The 21,375-nt window shown below is 35.9% G+C and overlaps 1 long non-coding RNA gene across 11 annotated transcripts in view; it reads right to left on the reverse strand.

The window, feature by feature from the left end:
* LOC147913088 (uncharacterized) overlaps nt 1-21,375 on the reverse strand; it is a 125,210-nt gene that overhangs the window by 27,809 nt on the left and 76,026 nt on the right. For all 11 annotated transcript variants that reach the window (XR_015549123.1, XR_015549124.1, XR_015549126.1 and 8 more), the window contains 2 exons: nt 2,129-2,230; nt 753-930 (listed from right to left, as the gene is read on the reverse strand). This is a non-coding gene — a long non-coding RNA (uncharacterized LOC147913088). The remainder of the gene's footprint in view (nt 1-752; nt 931-2,128; nt 2,231-21,375) is intronic.

The raw sequence follows: 21,375 nt of genomic DNA on the forward strand, positions 1-21,375 counted from the left end.
GACATTATTAACTATAAAATATCACTATGAAGAAATGCTTGGTTCAGCACAAAGTCACTAAGAGGCTGCCATCTCTTTCTCTAATGGACATTGAGCTTTATGCTGATAGTGAAAGGAAATATAGCATGTTATTTAAAGAATAATATTTTAAATAGCATTTGGAAATTTTTTTCAAATATTTATATTTTTTATCAGTCTGTGAAATGTTTTCAATAGTCTTTTAAATTATGTTTATCTTAAAAATCCAAAAATAAACTTGTGTGTGCACATGAGTATGTGCATATGTGTGCGCAAAATCTTATTACTACTGGTCTTTTTAGCTTGAGATAGCAAGATGATTAAAGAATAGGAAAAATATATGGATGAGAAAATTTTCTAATTGAAATTAAAATAATCTCATATATCTCACTAATGATTCCTTTTATGAGCACAGATTTTATGTTCTGTGGTTAACTCATCCCACCATAACTATGAGACAAGACAGATTCAGTTCTTAACAACCACCTGGGTTTGGACATCAGTTTGGAGACTAGAAACACCATATACAGAGTTTTCCACCAAATAATTTTTGTTTCCACCAAATAATTCAATCAGAATCCTAAACAAAGATCATTTTTCTTTAAAGAATTACTTAATGACCATCTAGGTAAACTTCTAAACAAATGCACTGAGCAATTAAATGAAAAGTACAACAATTTACAGGTATACAATGCTGCTGGGAATTTCATTTAGGAGCTGGAAGAAACACTTACTCGGGCTAGCTGGGTCAGCATTCTCACGCTGTGTTGGCATCTTGGCCAACTACATACACCATTTACACAAAAGCTTTTTCTTGTACTGGAGCTGGCGTTTATTTGAAACTGTTTCTTTTCTGCATCCTCCCCTGTGGAATTTGTTTCTCTTGCTTCTTTGCTCAGCTCCTGAAATCTCCTGTGAAGAATGTGTTTAGGGAATGATACTGCATATACCAACTGGTTTTCTCTGCTGAGGTTTCTCCAACACAAAATGCACCATTTTTTTCTGATAGGATCCAAATTAAAGTCTGTGTACTTCTGGAAAGCCCGGTCATCCGCACTGTGTCGCTGACCACTGGCCTTTCTGCTTCAGGATGTTGTGGTTTATAGCAGAAAGTCATGAGTAGGGTCACCCCTCCTCTCCTACTCTCAAAGGAAAAAAAGTAACCTTCAAAAAATCCCTTGATTCTATGGTGCATTCATTTTTCTATACTTATGAACATCCTCCCAGGGCAAAAGTGGGGTATCAGAGATTTTAGCAGCCTGACAGAAGTGCTGCCTTGGCCCTTTTCACAGTTCACTCCTGAAACATGTGGGTATTTGAGTTTTATCAAGACATTTGGCAAAACTTTTCATTTGAACTGATAAAATGATGAAATGTGGACTCAATACTCTTTAATGACTTTGCATTTTAATTTATCTACCATTTGCCAAAGCTGCTGCATTGATTTCCACCATGAGTGACATTTACATTTTATGATAGGGGACTCTGTCCATTGCGGGTCTGTTCAGCATTTTTATTGATGATCTGAATTAGGGTAAAGAAACAATACTTACGATATTCAAGAAAATACAAGAGAAAATATCAGAAAGTTTACATATGAACTGAATCTACTAAAATAAATTTTTGAGATAGGTTTATGTATAATATTATAGCTAGTAGGAAATCAGCTATTTCTCCATTTTTGTTGATTTACACAATTTTATATTACATTTAAAGCCCAATTCTTGTTGCTAACAATTTTTGAGCAATGAAATATGTTATTCAAGGGGCATGTTTTGAGTATCAGCAATAGCTGCGAAGTCAGACTGCTTGAATATGGATTCTGGACTCCATTCTCCCCAGCTGTGTGACTTTATTTAAGTTACTTAAACTCTCTGTGCCTTGGGTGATAATACTAGAATACTAGTATCAATTTCATATGGTTCCTGGGAGAAATAAATAATATTAGGAACACAGATCATTTGAGCAATGCCTGGCAAATGATATGTGCCCAGTAACTCCCAGATTATTATTATTTTTTCTAAATATCTTTGCAAATGGGATATGCTTTCTTCAGGCTTACATTTTATCTTCAATAAAAGTGATATGATAAGACAAAAATCTCAGTTACCTGAAACTCCTTTTTAATTTGTATTTGAATGTTGGTTTATGTATTCACACAGTACTAAAGAATTGGGAGGTTTCCTTAAATGAGACAGCCCACACTTCAGCACTGTGAAAAGAAATAAGCAATTCATGAGAAAATTAGATTAAATCCTTAAATTAAATTCCAGATTAAAAAAAGATCCTAGTAGAAATTGTACCAGCATGGCTTGCTATTAAGATCTAATATTTTCCCAGTGCATAGAAATGGGGGTTGGGGGACATCCCTTAGGCATTCTCATGAAAAGATTTAGATAAACAGCTTAAATAGGGTGATTAAGTCCTCCTCAATAACATCAAAATCACCTCCAACTTAATTCTACCCATTCAAAGAAAGAAATTACTTCATTTCCAAGTTAATACAAGGTTCCTTTTTAATGTAATAATTGGCAGACAATATTATTTGGCTTGATATGCAATAACACTGTTTAAAAACGGACGTCAGGCCTAAAATGGAGTCACTTGTGCTAAGCCCATGTCACCAAACTAAGACTTACTACCTAACCTAATTGCAGCCTCGCCCAAGAACGTGACCTTTAACCAGTCAATCTGGAATGACCTGGTCAGCGCTAGTGAGGCAGTCTGCCTGAGATCCCTGCCTTCCCCCCAAAGGAAGGTGACTTCGCCTGAAACAACCCTTTCTTTTGCTAATAACTTTCCTGTCCCACCTCATTTCTGCCTTTAAAAGCTTCCATTTTGTACAGCTCTTCCCAGCTCCTTTCCATCTGCTAGCTTGGCTGCTGCCCGATTCATGAATCACTGAATAAAGCCAATAAGATCTTTCAAGTTTACTCAGATGAATTTTGTTTTTCAACAATACTAAATGTACTTAGAGGGCGTTAAAGCAGTGAGAACTTCAAGGCCACAGAGAGTAAGAAGATACAATTGTTTTATTTTTCTTGGCTTTCCTCTGTGTCTTGAAGTTCGGATCTTATTTATAAAGTGATTTTTGTATTGGAAAAGTAATAAAAAAACTGGGAATTAAACTTAATATAGTGAAAGAAAACAATGAACTAGAGTAAGATGTTTACTTCCATTTCACCCACTTTTATCCCTCATATAAGAGAGGAGAAAAATGGATATTTACATTGAATATCAGAGAGTTTGCCGTGTTCTTACCTAAATACATCTTTAGTAGAACATTTTCAGAATTCTTTTATAAACACCTCCCTATGAACATTTTCCTAAGGTTTATTTCTAAGCTTGTAATCTCTGTGAGAGGGAGTTGCTTTGCCTCTCTAGGAAGGTGCCTCACTGAGCACTCGGCTGACCTGAAATAGCTCCTCTTTAAAACTCGAGCTGTGCTGCCGAACGACTTTACCAAAGGTATGTGGAGGACTTGAAATATCTGAAAAACATTGACTATGAATATGTTGTATAGGTACAAAGTAATAACAATATTTTAGAAGCTTGAATTCATCTCTGATCCTAAATAAAACAAAATGAAACCCAAAAAAGTCCTTTAAACTGAGAATCATACATGCTGCCCTATGAAAAAAATATATATATGCACACACCAGCCTTCCTCAAGCATCTCAGTGTTTCGCTTCACCATCAAATGCCTTAGATATTACGCACTGTCTTTAACTACTACACCACCATTCATTCCTCTACGTTACCGCAAACGGAATTTTTATCTGTGTATCATTCTTATCATTCTATTATAACTTCCCTCAGGGAAAACATGCCATCCTCCCAATCAAGGTCTTTCTCCTCTTCTCCCTCCTTTGGTCCTCTCTCTGTCCTCTCAGCAGGAAAACATTGCAGATCACGGCTTCCTTCTTGGGCATCCCTTGCTTCCGGTCTTCCCAACCCATTTCGCCTCATTTCCCTTTTTGCGACTGTCCTTACACACAGAGAGAATTCTTTATAATTCTTTGTAGGTCGCTTGCTGAAGTTTATTGTTAGTTCTTCTCTGATACCAAGGAACCCAGAGAGAGTGGAGTGGACCAGCACTGACAGAGAATTTGAAGCTTGGATCAACTCAGCTTTTATCTTGAACAGGTTGAATAGTCTCCAGAAAAAGATATGTTTTCAAAAGGAAGTAACTAGAATGTTGGTGTCAAAAACACTGTTTTTTCTTAGGCAAGGGGAATTCTCGGAATTAATGCATTCTATTAGGACACAATTCATTTTTACTTACACTGATAACACACTGAAACCATGACTTAATGCTCAGGACTTTGGCTCCTCTTTATCTTACCACCATCCTCTTCCTTTTCTCCTACCTCCTATTCTGGGAGACTTGACTGCCTGTTTCCCTTTCTGCTCATCCCTAGCCCCAGGCTATTTCCCCTCTGTAACCTCCTCGGCTAAGAAGTCTCCCTGTCCCTTCTACTGACTCTTTCACTGAGCCTTTAAGTCTCAGGTTATCTGTGGCTACTTCTGGGAAAGACCGGCCTCAGGTTGGTTCATGCTTCTCAGTTCTCCACTAATACCCCATATGCATTTCTATGATTGTACTTGCCTGACTTCATTAAAGCCCTCAGATTCCATGATGGTTTCCCCCAGTTCTGTGAGCTCCTGAGGGCAGTTGTGGTCTCCTATTTATCTTTGTGTCCATTGGGCTGAGCATGATGTCAGATATATAATTAATGTTCAGTAAATATCTGAATCAGTAAATAGATGGATGAATGAACAAGTATTGAATTTAAGGATCCTGACGATACGATCCTAAAACTCATCATCAATGAGACTAAGTTAGTAAATGCAAAATACACCTTTTGGACCTCAAAAGTTCTCCATCATAATCTTATTAATGTATACTTCTATGTTTTTACTATTATTACTAATCAACTTTACACATTGATATTCTTATGGAGTGGTTTACTACACACATCATGTCATTTTCTTTACAGACTCTCAAAGAAAGCCATAGTAAGCAAGGTCACACATCACTTCTCTGGGAGGATTTGATAAATCTTAGTGCTCTCAGAGCAGAGATAATATTATAAAATATTATTGGATGTGGAATGATGGATCCAAATTAAGGGCAACATCAATTTCTACTCAGCTAGATACCAAATTTCAACAACATGTACTGTTATGTGAAATTAGGTGCCATAGGAAAAAGAATAGCTATTTTCAAAGTTTAGTTTTATTGCCGAAAAAATGCAATGTTTTATTTTTAAAAATCCAGTATGGAAACTTAGGCACAGTAATCCCATTTATCTCAACAATTTTAGTAAATGGGCTTGTGTCTCAGGCTACTTTATAAAGATATGTAGCAGTGTGAATTGCATTCAAGAACTAGACAGAAAAGATGAGAGATGCACAGGCATTATTCCTCATTATTGAGGCTCATTACTAGGACAGGATATTGGTAACTTAGTGAAAATTCTACTGGAGCTCATTTTCAAGGAGCCTCACATATTTTACCACTTGAAAATATAATTAATAATGTGAAAGAGATCAGGGAAAATAAACATTGACTGTAGCCATAAGATTAAATTCCACCTTCAACTATCTTCTTTTTTTCCTTAACTATGTCCTACGTAAGTTGTTTTCTCAGGCAGCAAAGAAGACGACCAATTTCATCAATATAGGCATCAGTATTGATATTTTTAAAGGAATAATGTGTTGGTGCCTTAGTTAGGCAATTGCCTCAAATATCATGTCTATTTCTATTTCCTGTGACCTTTGGACAAAACCTGTGTATCTCAAACTGAATTTGCCGGTCATTTGTATCCTTGCACAGCAGATCATTGAACAGGGATCAGGAGCCAGACAAAACTGAGAACATTTCATCATCAAGAAGGAAGAAGATATGATACCGTGCTATATCAGCACGACTCAAGCGTGTATTTCATACTTAGTATGGAGGTTTATATTTATAATTGCTGGATCGAGTCGTTTTCCCAAACTCAATCATTTAAAGGATGCCATCTTATCATATTTTCCTAATCATTTAAAGAGTACCGTCTTACCATAAATCATGTCTACTTAAGACCAGTAACATATGACCTTTTTAGGATTTCCCTTTTGAGCCAGATAAATACATTATTTTGTAGTAATGAACATTAGATAGTGATTTTTATATCCTTTTATATCCTATAAAAGGAGACAGACCTTACAGAAAAAGGAATGGAAAAGAAAGGATTGATTGGGTATAAAATTCACAGTGACTGCATACGTAGTGATTGGAACATGTTCATTAAATATAATCACGGTATAATTTCTTTCTTAATGAAGTAATAGAAGAATGCACTGATAAAAGAATAATGGGTAAGATGAGAGAGGGGACGTTATTTAGGTCTTATCTGCATAATCAAACAGACAGAACTACTCTACATGTGAGAGAATTGCAGCTCAGTAACAGAATCCAGTATAGAATTACCAAAATAACATTGACTTTTTGGAGGGCCACTTGCAAAAGATGACTGATTTGTTTAATTTCAGCAGAGCAACCACTCTTAAAGTTTGTATTCCTCTTTTGTAAAGAAGAAGGGCAATAGAACATAACTTACCAAACCCAATTGGAATGAATTGCAAACTGCACAGATATTGTTAAAAATGAAAAAGTATTGCATCTAAATGAATAATAGAAAAGCTGAATCATCTAGTACAGTTATACTGGCAAGCTTTAGCACAGTTATAAGGGTAATGAATTTCCTTTTAGCTGGTCAAACACAAAACAATAATCTAGAATTGTATATTTAAAAAAGGATATTTTCTTTTTCTTTTTTTTTTTTTTTGTGAGGAAGATTAGCCCCGGGCTAACATCTGTCGCTGATCCTCCTCTTTTTGCTGAGGAAGACTGGCCCTGGGCTAACATCCATGCCCATCTTCCTCCACTTTATATGGGACACCGCCACAGCGTGGCCTGACAAGAAGTGCCACGGTGCGCCCCGGGGATCCGCACCCCGGGGCCACTGCAATGGAGAGCACGCACTTAACCGCTACAACACCGGGCTGGCCGCAGGATATTTTCTTTTTAATTGTATAGAACTTCTTATGAAACATGAGTCAGTCTACTTTTTACAAAAACGTTATGGTTGGAAAGGTTTCATTAATAAAAAATCAAACAACACAATTTCAAAAAATAAAAATAAAAATCATTCCAAAATCTCAGTATCCAGTTACCGTTACTGTTGTCAGTGATATGTGTCCACAATGCTAAGCGGATTTGTAAAAACGGTATCATAGTAATGCACTACAAGAAATAACTTGCAACGAACTTTTTTTTCACTTAATGCTATATAATGGCCTTATTTTAAAATCAATAAAAGTAGGTCTACCTGCTTTTTTTCAAATTGCTAGAGTGACATCCATAGTAATTTATTTAACTACTGTTCTCTTAATGGAGCATTTAGATGAGTCCAATATGTTGCTACCACCAACAATTTTAGACATCTTTCTATATGCTCACTCTATATGTACATTTTAAATTTTGAGAAATTGTCAAATCAGCAACATGTATGATTTTTTCCCCACATTTTGTCATCACTGAGAATCTTTAACTACTTTAATCTTTGCAAATTTGATAGGCAAAATCAATGTCACGGTTTTCATCTACAGTTATTATTAGGGACATCAAATGATCTTTTCAGATAATGTTGGGGATTCCTCTGCCACATTTTCTATTGTTCTGGTCATCATTTTGCTTATGTTGTAAAAGCTTTTTTGTATACTATAGATTTCTATATTATATACCATTTGTGAAGTGCATGAAATCCTACGTGAAAAAGTACTGTTATGCACTGAATGTATGTCTCCCCCAAAATCGTATATTGAAGCCCTAACCTTCCATGTGGCTGTATTTGGAGTAAGGAAATAATTAAGGTTAAATGAGGTCATAAGGGTGGGGCCCTGATCTGATAGGATTAATATCCTTATAAGAAGAGACACCAGAGAGCTCACTCCTCAGTCTCTGTGCACATGCATGGAGGTAAGGCCATATGAGGACATCGCAAGAAGGCAGCTGTCTGCAAGCCAGGAAGAGAGCCCTCACCTAAGACCAAATTGACCAGAACCTTGATGTTGGACTTACAGCCTCCATAACTGTGAGAAAACAAATTTCTAGTCTATCATTTTTTGACCAGTATTTGGTATTTTGATCATTTCAGACCACGGAGATATTTTTGGATCAAAATTCAGTCCAGCTAAAATTGGCAAGCATATTAGCTTTCTGTGCTGCATAACCCACTAGCACAAAGTTAGCAGTTTAAAATTACACTCATTTATTATCTCATGGTTTCCAAAGGTCAGAAGTCCAGCTACAACTTACCTGGGTTCTCTGCTTCAGGATCTCACCAGAGGCTAAAGTGCAGGTGTCATCCAGGACTGTGGTCTCATCAGAGACTTAAAGGGAGAAAGATCTACTTTCAAACACTGTCAGGATGTTGGCATAATTCATCTCTTGCAGCTGTGGGACTGAGGTTTTTGGTTTTTTTCTGTCAACCGGTCATTCTCAGCTTCTAGAAGCCACCCATGGTTCCTTGCTACATGGTCCTCTCCATAGGCCCTATCACAATATGGCAGCTTAATTATTCAAAACAGCAATGAAGAGAGAGTTTCTCATCTCAGGAGAGCTCAGTTCCTCTTTTAAGGGCCTTTTATCTGATTAAGCCAGGACTACCCAGAAACATTTCCTTTCTGATTAACTTGAAATCAACTGATTTGACACCTTAATTACGTCTGCAATAATGTCTTCACCTTTTCCATATTCTATTGGCCAGAACGAAGTCACAGGTCCCATCCACACTCAAGAGGAGGATTATACAGGTGTGAACATATGCAAGGGCAGGAATCATGGGGAATGCCCTAGAGTCTGTCCATCGGAGTGAGTATTTTGTGTTTTCCTTTAACTCTAAAATCCATGTTTTTCTCCATGAATTTTTGACAATCTGTACTGTGGAATTTAGGGACAGAGGATAAGGAGGTCAGCCAGGAGCTATAGGGGAGGAACAGGAAGGGTATAGCAGGGGGAGAGGAGAGGTGATAGGGGAAGGGGAGACATATCCAGGCAGTGGTGAGTAGAAGAGTCATGTTGGAGCAATGACTTTATGTGAAAGAAAAGAAGGTGAGTTTTAGCTCTCTCTTGTCCTATATCCTGCCTGTCTTACTATGTGAGAAAATTATACAAGTTTTGTGTAGTCCCTGAAACTACATCTTGGGGTAGTAGAGAACCTTCTCTAATGTCTGCACAGACATCAAGAGCTTCATTCTTGGGTCCTGTCTGCCTGAAGTCTCCATTGAGATTTTCTGGATTCTATCTCCTTTCACATCCCCCTCTGCAAGTCCCTCTTCACACATCATTCTGAGGCTACTACACTCAAAGAGACAGGCAGCGTTTTCAAGATGGAGATGAAGGTGTGTTTACATGATAGGAATGTACATGATTTGATTTTAAACATGAAGAATCTCTTAAAGTGTTTGCTAGCTTCCCTTCATCTCACCCTGCTGCCTGCCAGCCATCACATAACATAATCTCAGTGGATCTCTTTTCTCCATGTGTTTTCTCTCATTTATATTTTTCCCCCATTTCCAGTTAGAAATAAAAAGATTAAAGAATCAAAAAGTCATCTGATTTTTCATACTAAGTAGCTCTCGACAGTAATTGGATGTTGGGGACACTCATGCCCTAGTGGTTTCACCTCCTAGTTCAAGTTGTCTATCAGGATACTTCCCTTAAAATTCTCCCTTCCCTAAATGGAAACCTCATGCTTGCTGTCAAGATAATAAACATTACACATTGGTGGCATATTTATATTCTTCCCCGACCGGAGCTCCTGAAGGATGCTCACTCAATTTGTCCTATTCATCTTAGGAATACCTGGCCCCCAGGTATTTCACATGTATGTGCTGTTGCACTGATCACAGGAAAGATATATTGCAAGTTAGCAAGTCCACACAGTAAACACTACATGAGTGTAACTGGGTTCCTTGATAATTTGGGGAAACTTATATTTCCTTCAATATTTGCGGGACTTCAGGAATACAGAACTTCAAAAAGGTAGCATAAAATGTGTATTATACCACACCCCACGCTCCCCAGACCTACCATCTCCAATACACCACATTGTATATGACACGCCACGTCTCAGAACACACCATCTACACACCACATCTACAACTCCTACTGTATTATAGGCCACCCTGAACACCACATCCCACAGAACACACACACACACACAAACACACCACCCCATCATCCTAACATACACAACTGCGCCAGAGAGCACAACACACGCTATACTACACTCCACTACACACCCCACATCCCACATCTACTATCCCCAACACACCACATTACACCAACCACACAACACACTATGCCACTTCCAACACACCACATCCCACACCATCCCACACTTACCATCACAATATACCACACACCACACCAATCCACCTCACACCAAACATACAAATATAGATTATTTGAATGCTGTGCATTTGATACTGGGCTCAATCCTGAGTGAAAACAGGAAATGTTGAGATTCAAGGATATCTCAGTTCTTCTACTGTTTCTTGGCATTAGAATACCGACCTAAATAAAAATTATTATGGGGGCCAGCCCCGTGGCGCAGCAGTTAAGCGCTCGCACTCCACTTCGGTGGCCTGCAGTTCACAGGCTCAGGTCCCGGGCATGCACCGACACACCGCTTGTCAAGCCATGCTGTGGTGGTGTCCCATATAAAGTAGAGGAGGATAGGCACGGATGTTGGCTCAGGGCCGATGTTCCTCAGCAAAAAAAGAGGAGGATTGGCATCGGATGTTAGTTCAGGGCTGATCTTCCTAACAAAAAAAAAATTGCTATGGACTTCAGGGAGAGATATTTGTGTCCATGCTTATAAAATACAGGAATACTTATAAGAAAAACTGTAGTTATGTAAGTAAACCAAAAACTGATATGGGAGAGGGAAAAATGAAGTTGAACCCTGATAATTTGTGGGTGATTTAGCACGACTTAAAAGATCCTGTGTTGCTTTGTCCCTCAACCACTCTTCTCAGACCAGACAGCATTTATCAAAATATATTGTAAATATTACTTTGCTTGTCTTGTTTTCCAACCTACTCGATGAGGGCAAGAATCAAATCCTCTGTTTCTGTTTGCTCAGAATTTTCCCAGCACCTGGCACACAGTAGGCATTCAAATAATTTTTACTGAATCACGGCTTTGAAGAGGGAGATTAACTTGTTATCATAGAAGTTATAAAAACATAATTTCCAGAATCATCTACTCTAAATAAGTCTATAAAGTTAAATAATATTGCTAGGGGCCTTTTCAAGACTTCGCTTCCTCATTCATTCTCATCCCCTTTCAAAATTCAAGGGAAAGTTTAGGGCATCCAATTTCAAACAGAGTTGTGTAACACATTTCAAACTAAATAAAAGTAGATTTCCCTGTGATTTAAAAGCGGATAAGTTTCAAGCCAGCCCCGATGGCCTGGTGGTTAAGGTTTGGCACTCTCACTCTTCCACGGTCCAGTTTGGCTTTCCAGGTGCAGAACCACACCACTCGTCTGTCAGTTGCTGTGCTGTGACAGTGGCTCACACAGAACTAGAAGGACTTACAACTAGGATATACAACCATGCACTGGGGTTTTGGGGGGAAGGAAAAAAGAAGAGGAAGATTGGAAACAGATGTTAGCTCAGGGCAAATCCTTCCTTGCAAAAAAAATAAGTGAATAAGTTTCTAATCAATCATGCATACATACTTGGCTTATCCTTCACAACCTAGAATTTTCAGTGGTGTTTAAAGTTGGGAAAAACCATGAACAGTCTCTCTATCAAATGCTACCATTTACTTTAATTACACTCCTATTTGATTTCTTAATGAAGTAAAAATAAAATCCAATATACAAATGTTATGACATTTAGGGATATCTAATTCATGTTCTCATCCTATGATTGATTTTCCTTAACGAAGAATTAGAGTGGGTTAAGGCCTTTAAAACCAAATAGATTCTAGGCGCCTCAACATATCAGTTTCCAAATAATTGTATTTTATTTTTCTTCAAAGCCATTCAAGTACAGCATTTTATAGCTCCTGTGAGGCCAAAATTCTGAGCACAGGTGTCTTCGTGAAAATGCAATCACTGCAATTTATCATGCACTTGAATTTGAAAAAGACCAGTCCAAACTGCACATTAATTTTGAAGGCAATCACACTGATTCTTATTTATTGTGAAAATATTTTTTCTGTCACTTCATTGTGTTCCTCTTTATCTTATGTGTTAGCTAATGGAAAATGAGAGTAAATATTATAAATAAAAACATATTTAATAAATTGTAAGATTTGAAACATACTTTGTCAAACACTGAATAATGATTGTAACTGTTTTAGTTTGAGCAATCATATTTTAGAATTAGGTTTGAAATTTTATAAGCTTAAAAACATTTTAACACAAAATCATAGTTTTAGAACATTTTAATACACAAACTGAAGGTGAGGTAATTTTGTATTTGTGTTGTTACCCTTGATATAACTTTTCAAACTCTCTTTGGGAACAGTGAGTGAAACTGTAATCAATACATGCTTTTCTCTCAATGTATTATGCCTTAATAGACACGTCAGTAGTAGCAGCAGGCAGAATTCTACAATTATTCCCTATGATCCATACCCTTGTATGACCCTCTCCTGTTGAGTGTGGAAGGTACTAGAGAACATGACAGAACATGATTCCTGTTATTAGGTTGTGTTATATGGCACAGTTGACTTTTTTTTTTTTGGTAAGATCGGCCCTGAGCTAACATCTGCCAATCTTCCTCTTTTTGCTGAGGAAGACTGGCCCTGGGCTAACATCCATGCCCATCTTCCTCCACCTTATGTGGGACGCCGCCACAGCATGGCTTGACAAGCGGTGCGTCAGTGCGCGCCCAGGATCCCAACTGGCAAGCCCCGGGCCACCACAGCAGAGCACGCACACTTAACCGCTTGCGCCACTGGGCCAGCCCCCCCGCACAATTGACTTTTAAAAGGGAGATGATCCTCCCTGGGCCTGACCTATTCAGATGAGTCCTAAAAATAGACAAGGCTCTTCGTGAAGAAAGAGATTCAAAACGTGAGGAAGGATTCAACTTGAGAGTAGTTCTCAGTTTCTGGCTTTGAAGATGGAGGGGGCCACATGATAAATGATCTCAAAGTGTATCACAGCCTAAATCAAAGAGCTAAAAGTACAAAAATTTTTAAATAATACATAGGAGGAAATATCTATAATCTGGGTTATGCAAAACTTTCTTAGATGCAACACCAAAAACACTACCCATAAATGAAAAATTGGACTTTATCAAAATTTTAAAAATTTGTGTTTTAAAAGACACCATTAAGAAAATTAAAAAACAAGCATTAGACTAGTAGAAATTATTTACAAATCAAATATCTCATAAAGGACTTGTATCAAAAACTATAAAGAATTCTTAAAACTAAGAAATAAGAAAGCAACCTAATGAAAAATGAACAAAAGTGTTGAATTGATGTTTTACAAAAAAAAGATGAATGAATGGTTAATAAGCACATAAAATATAGTCAATATCATTAGTCCTTAGGGAAAGGTAAATTAATACCACAATGTGATATCACTTCAGACCCACTAGAATGGCTATAATTAAAGTATGTTTTTTAGGGGCTGGCCCAGTGGTGTAGTGGTCAGGTTTGTGCGCTCTGCTTTGGCTGCCCAGGGTTCGTGGGTTCAGATCTCAGGCGCAGACCTACACACCTCTCATCAAGCCATGCTGTGGAGGCATCCCACATGTAAAATAGAGGAAGATTGGCACAGATGTTAGCTCAGGGCCAACCTTCCTCACTTGCTTCCTAAAAGCAAAGAATAACAAATTTTAGAAAGAATGCGGAGAAAGTAGAATACTCACATATTTCTGGTGGGAATTAAAATAGTGTTGCCACTTTTAAAAACAGTTTGATTGTTTCTTAAAAATATAGACTTAAATTTTCCATATAACCCATCAATTCTACTTCTAGGTATCTACTCAAGATAAATGAAAACATGTGTCCACACAGAGACTTGTGAATGAGTATTTCCAATAGAATTATTAATAATAGTCAAAGAGTGAAAACAATCAAAATATCCATCTACTGATGGATGGATAAATAAAATGTACTATATCCATGTAGTGGAATACTACTTAGCAATAAAAATGAATGAACTACTTGTTGTTACATGCAAAACATAGATGAACCTCAGAAGTATTATGCTAAGGGAAAAAAGCCAGACACCAAAGACCATACATCATATGTTTCCATTTACAGGAAATGTTTCCATTTATAGGAAATGTCTAGAAAAGGAAAATCTACAGAGACAGAAAGCAGATTCTTGTTTGCCTGGGGCTGGGAGTGGGAACTGAGATTGACTCCAACTGGGGATGAGAAATCTTTTTGGGGAGATGGAAATGAGATTATGTTGTTATTTGCAAAACTCCATAAATTTATTTTAAATGATTTTATACATAGGATGGGTAAAATTTATGATATGTAAATTATAGCTCAATAATGCTGTTTGAGAAATCACACAGGTAGTAGCTATTACAAAGATAGTAACTTGCAAATGTAGACATTTCTGTCTTCACAGCCAAGGCTACACTATATGGCTTCCCTAAATATACCAAGGTCCATGAGATATATTTTTAACCCTGGAGTTCTCTAAAGTGCTTTCCTTCAGCGGAAGCATTTTGTATTTCTGTTCATCATCACAATAACACGGCTGGGGTATGTCGGTGAACGTGTACTGCACTTGTTGGTAGTGGTGTTAATAGTAGTACTTAGGGGTACGGTGCACATGTTTAAGACTGATTCCTGGCTCTTAGCCAGAGTTGGGAGAACAATTGGATACTGAATCAGACTTACAGTGAAACTTTTATTATCAACACAGGCATAAACGTATATTGAGACACGCTGTCAATGAAAGAAGACGACGTTGGCTGAGATAAAGTCACTGATCCAAAATAACAACACGATTTTTGAAAACACACTTATGACTATTAGAAACATTTCTTTTTCCTGAGGGATACTAGGAAACATTGTCAGTCTTTTATCAATAGAAGTATCAATTAAACACCCATTAGAGAATTTGCTAGAAGTTCGTCTTTGCCTTGGACATCAACCAGGCAAACTCTGACTATTTGGTTTCTAGCATACACAGAAAATATAAATTAGGTCTGATTGAATAACACTAAATTGGAAAGCATAGTTTATAGCTTTCAAAATCATATTTAGCCTTCTTAATGTGTCCCTAGAGCAAATTCCCTTCAGGGCATATTAAATTTATATGGCATTATATAATAGCTGGTGAATTGCAAGCAACACATATTAGTAATAGAGAAAAAAGCTAGACATAATATTGAAATCACATTACATGAGATAACGTTTCTCTTATTTTCAAAAACTAGTATCATTTTTTATTGATTCAAGGGGTAATGAAATCAGTTTAATGCTTATAAACCAACTGCCTATGTTTATCTGAAAACCTGTTCTTTAAAAATAGAAATTCTTATGGGGCATATGTTTCTCAGTCTTTTCGCTTTAATATTTTCCTTTAAATCAACTTATGTTTAATAATCAAGATACAGTAAACAAAAAAAAGTACAATGCTTGATACTGAAACATTAAATTGAATTAGAATTACTATATCTCATTCAGAGTAGATTAAAATGTGAATTAGTCTGGCTAAATATAAAGAAAAATTTGTTTCCTATCTCAAAATAAAGCTATTTTGAAATAAAAATGGCAAACATTTTAGTAGTGCATAAATATACCAAAAAACTGATAAACTTGATATAAAATGTTATAGAACTTTATAAAATTCAGCAGATAGCATATGATAGTAAAACGTAGAAAAGAGGAAAATATATTAGATTTCTGTTACATTGGAATATGATAATAAAATGTCAGGAGTCTAGAACTAGGACTTTGTTTCAAAAATAATTTCTCTTGATATGGTTTGTAAATGTTGTATTATCTGTAACAATAATTTCACCTATCTTTATCTTCTATTCTGTGTCTGAAGTGACATAATTTTTCAGAGATTTTTATTTTAAAGTTCTTTATGTGGACCTGAATTAGATGTGTTAAGGTATTAAATATAAAAGATTAGACTACTGAGTAATATCTTCTCACTGTTCATTTGATCTGTCTCTTGTCACAGGCAAATAGTAAAATTACTTTGACCTCATCTCTTCGTGTTGGTCTCCCAACTACATGCAATTGTTAACCCAATAAGTTTTTCTCTAACAAGGGGAACAATTTCCTTTTGCATGGCGAGGATCTGTAATTCATGTGCAGATAAATTGTGGAACATTTATCAGGGACATTTGTCAGACACTGGTGATAGAACCCTCCTCAGAACTAAAGTGTCCTTGAAACACACACTCATACTCAATGATATAAGCATACAGTGTAAGCATGGTTCCTTACCTAAACATTTGCTATGTAGACTATAGATAGATATAATCCTGTATTGTGCATTCAAGCATAACTGATGCTCTTGCTGGTGCCACGGCTCTGAATTGCAGTTACCACATCTATAAAATGGAGAGACTAACTGATGTTCAAAGTTTTCTTCAGCTCCAAGTTTTAATAATTTTTAAAAAGTCATTCAATTTTAAGCACAGTCATAAAACAAAGTCAGAAGTTTGAATAACAGTGGTGGGTAGATGGGTTGATGAAAATTTTCATGGGCCTCAGAGTACCCAGATCTCACAGCTTTAACTATAAGAATTTAAACATAAAATTGCATGTTTATAAAATTACAGTAATTATCAGGTAAGTAATTTTGTAGAATTTCTGCTATACATAAAGAAGAGATTAGCAGTCTGGTGTTCATAATGGCCACCCTTAAACCCAAGAACAACCTTCTAATTGAGAACAACTAGAAAAACTGAAAGAAAAGGATTACAAATTTATGTGTGAAAGCATCAAAGAATTAACAAGGCAATAAAAAATTAAAGAGTGCAAGTCTAGTATAAGAAACTCAGTGAGATGAATCCAGCATTAAGGGCCATATGTATCATAGAAATTGATGTTGATTTTAGAAGTAGCTGAGAGGCTGAAAAGATCAGCAAGGCTTTTGACAGATTTACACATTCAGGAGTAAAAAAATGGAATTAAGGAGCTTCCAAGTAGCAAGAGTCTTGGTAAACCACAAAGGCTATGATTTGGAAACCAAAAGGACCATGCCCTAAGACAAGGATAAGCTGGAGATACACCAGTCTTCACACAACCAATGATTGCTAGTGACCCTACCCTCCATACAAAACAAACTTAAAACCTCTCTGAAGAAAGAGTACATCCTTCTAGGGTGCAAATTATTTTGATATTTTCTTATTCACAATATACAACACTGAATTTTTAAAAGCCATTACTAGCAGAAGATATTAAATAACAAAATAAAGGAAATAGAGAATACAAATAAACCCACACAAGATTCAGGTAATAGAGTTATAAAATAACTCTGCATAATATGTTTAAGGAGATAAAAGTCAGAGCAAGAACTTTGGCATAGAACAGTAAACTACAAAAAAGTAAAAATAGAATGAATATAAAGGGAAAATATCAATTATTGAAACTAAAAACAACAAATGTGTTCAATAGCAGATTATACATAACTAAAAAGAAAATCAGTTACCTGTAACACAGGAAAGAATAAAATGGCCAAACTAAATAACAGAGAGAAAAATTTTAAAGTAGGGTATAAGTTACTTATGGGATGAAAAGAGTTTCATGTCATTGGAGAACTGAAGGTGAGAATAGAGAGAAAAGGACAGAAAAAAAGATTGGCTGAAAATTTTCCAAAACTTACAAAAGACATCAAGCCACAAGTACAAGGAGAAAAAAGGAAGGGTTAAATAAATAATTACAGGCAGACCATATTTTTGAAAACTTTTTTGAGTTTTTTGAAAACCAACTAAAAAGAAAAAACTTTTAAGTATTCAGAGGAAATAACACACAGTAACTTCAAAGAACCAAGAATAAGTCTGACAACAGACTTCCCAACAGAAATTATGGAAGCAAGGAGACATGGAATGAAATCTTCAAAGTGATATAAAAAAATAAATGCTAATAAAGTATTCTACTCTGTGAAAATGTAAAATATTGGGTGAATCTAAATGAATGTTGACTGTATAAGACAATAATAACAAGGCATTGTGAAGTTTAAAATACATAATACAGAGAATTAAAATGCCTGAGAACAATAACAAATTGAGTTAACATACTCTAAGAATCTCGTTTTCTCTGGGAACTAAGGAACTATTTTAGTATATTTTAACTTTAAGTTAGCTGTGCATGTGGCATGAATCTATGCACCTCTAGGGAAATTACTGAAATAATTTTCAAGGAATGTGTAACTTACAAAATCAGAGAGGAGAAAAGGCATAAGAAAGTATACATTTTAACTTATGGTATGAAAGGAGAGAAAAAGAAACAAAGAACAGGAAAGAAAAACAAAAAGTAATTTAAACTTAAAAATTTAAATGTTAATACTAACATTATGTATACGGATGGTCAGAATGAATGAGATAACAAATCTCAGCTACATGCTGTTTAAAAGAGACACACTTTAAAGATAAGGACACTGAACATAAAAGGGTAGAAAAGTTTATATCATAAATACACTAAACAGAAGGAAGCTGGAAAATGTTTTTGCATAACTTAAGGTAAAGAGGAACACTTCATGTTGGTAAAAGTTTTAGTCCACAAGAAACATGTAATAATTCTAAATCCATATGTAAATAATATATAAAGTAAAATATAAATTGCAAAATAATTGATAGAATCAAAAGGACAAACAGAAAATCCATCATTAATATGTGACATTTTAATTGATCCTAGTGTCTGATTTAAAAAGCAAATAAAAATTGGTAATGATATAGATGATTTGAACAATAATTAAAAAATTTGTTGACCTAACTCATATACTGAATACTATGCCCAAAAACTTTAGAATATATCTAATTTTTTTCCCCATTTCCCAAAAGAACCGTTAAAAAACAATCATATCCTGAAATATAAAACAAGTCCTAAACATTCTGAGTTAATATGTAGTAAATAATCTTGTACCATAGAGTAATTAGCCTTGAATTTAGTCACAAAAATATAACTAGAAAACTCCTTTATATTTTAAAGTAAGAAATTTCTGTTTAACTAACCCATAGGTCAAGGAGGAATCATAATTCAAATTCAAAAAAATTTTTAAATAAATGACGTGGTAGTTGTAAAACATGGCCTCAAATTCCTTTGACAGCTCTCTCACCAAGAGGTGTGCTCCAAGTGCCTTCCCCTTGAATCTGGGCTCTGTATTTTACCAAGAGAATAAGGTGGAAAGGTGATGTGCCAGTTTCTCGCCCCGATCTTAGGAAACTGGTTGGTTCCACTTCTTGTTTCTTTGGACACTCACTCTTGGACCCCAGACACAATGCTGTAAGGAAGCTGGAGCAGCCTTTGCAAAGGCTTATGTGGAGAGGCCCACATGTTAGGGAACAAAGGTGCCAACTTGTGAGCCATGTGAGTGAGCCATCCTAAAAGTGGAGTCTGCTCCCACTCAAGCCATTCTAGCTGATGTCACATGGAGGAGAGACAAGCATTCTTCATTGAGCCCTGACCAAATTGCAGACTCATGAGCTAAACAATGATTTATGTAGAAACCAGAAACTACTTGCTATCAGCACAATATGGCTGTTTGAAGAGGCAAGCCTGGAAAAGTGTGAGAGTGTGAATTTCACTTGTTTAGCAGTTTATTGAACCAGAATCCAGAAAAGAAGATCCTTTTTGCGTAGATAAGATTACAAAATATATTCTGCCATCCACTGATGAGATGCCAAAATTGTGTGTTACACAGCTTGATTTTTACCTGAAACACCAAACACATTTTTAAAGATGGCAGAGTAATTGGTGGTACTCGATGATTTGCTTCCTTCCAAGAATTCCAAGACATTGCTTCTGTGCTATAACTTTGAATGAGCGAGTCAAAGTAACTCACCTCTGGAATAACATGAAAGAAAATGATATAAAAGTTGACATTCTCAATTTCCTCACATATGCAAGTGAAGAGGCAATTGAACACTTCAAAAAACAAATAGGATTTTGGAGAAAAAAATAACCTAGAACCAAGTAGTATGAGAAAGCTGCTTTCACAGAATGTGAGGTAAAGCCATTGATCCCATACATAGAGTATCTATCATCATTAAAAGTCAAACAGACATGATTAAAAATTGATAGAAAGAAAACAAGACCAAATTTATAATGTCTGTCCTGGACTTTTGTATTTTAAAGATGGAGTTTGACAGATTATGATAGACAGCATTCTAAGGATTAAAGAGAGAGGCTAGAAAGCAAGTGGAAAAAGAAAATGGCAATAAATCAAAGATTTGGATCAGTTCCCAGCTCCTCAAAAGCAGCAGGTGATGGAGATTTTCAACTGAGTTATACCTAATTACAAACCAATGTGAATGAAGAATACAGGCATGAAAGAATGAGATGAGAACTTTTCATTAACATTCCAAGAGGGGAGACATGAGCTGCTGTCTATTAGCAGTATATTGATAAGTTCTGTAGCAATTTCACAACTATTGTGGAGCTCTGAAACATTTCATAACTGCCAATTCAGTCTTCAGACTATAGGAACCCCCAAATCTCTGTCTAGAAGTCTAGATACACCCAGGATTTGTAATCCTCGGTTATATTCTCTCTCCTAAATTGAAAAATACTTTGCCTCCTTCACTCTTTCCATTTCAGAGTTCAACATACTTATCCTCCCCATACTTTAGGTTGAGAGTAAAGGGAATTTATTCAAAATTTAAGAAAGAAATATAAAGGGACACTTCTTATATCTTAGTTAAAGAAAGTGAGCTATGTTGCTTACAGTTACACACTATGGATTTATTAGCTTGCCTTCTCCAGTTGATGTCTTCAGTGTAATAGCAAGTATTAAATTTAAAGTATTTGATCTATATAATATTGCTAACTATATATAACCATTTTCAAAGTGTGCAGTCAATAGCAACAATCATTTTCATAGCTACCAACTTTGTATTTTCAAATTGATATAGATGTTGATATTCCTATAGATTAGCTAGATACATAGATGGGTGGATAGATGGATGGATGGATCATAGATAGATAGATAGATAGATAGATAGATAGATAGATAGATAGATAGACAAATGGCAATGCATTTTTTCATTGTCAGTGATCTCCATTTGACAAACATGTTGTATTAATCAATACATTTCATTCTCTTTGTTAATCGTTCTGGCCAATGTTCA

The sequence above is a fragment of the Ceratotherium simum genome, chromosome 30, assembly GCF_057802395.1.
Source record: "Ceratotherium simum simum isolate JZ-2026a chromosome 30, ASM5780239v1, whole genome shotgun sequence".
Taxonomy (NCBI): Eukaryota; Metazoa; Chordata; class Mammalia; order Perissodactyla; family Rhinocerotidae; genus Ceratotherium; species Ceratotherium simum.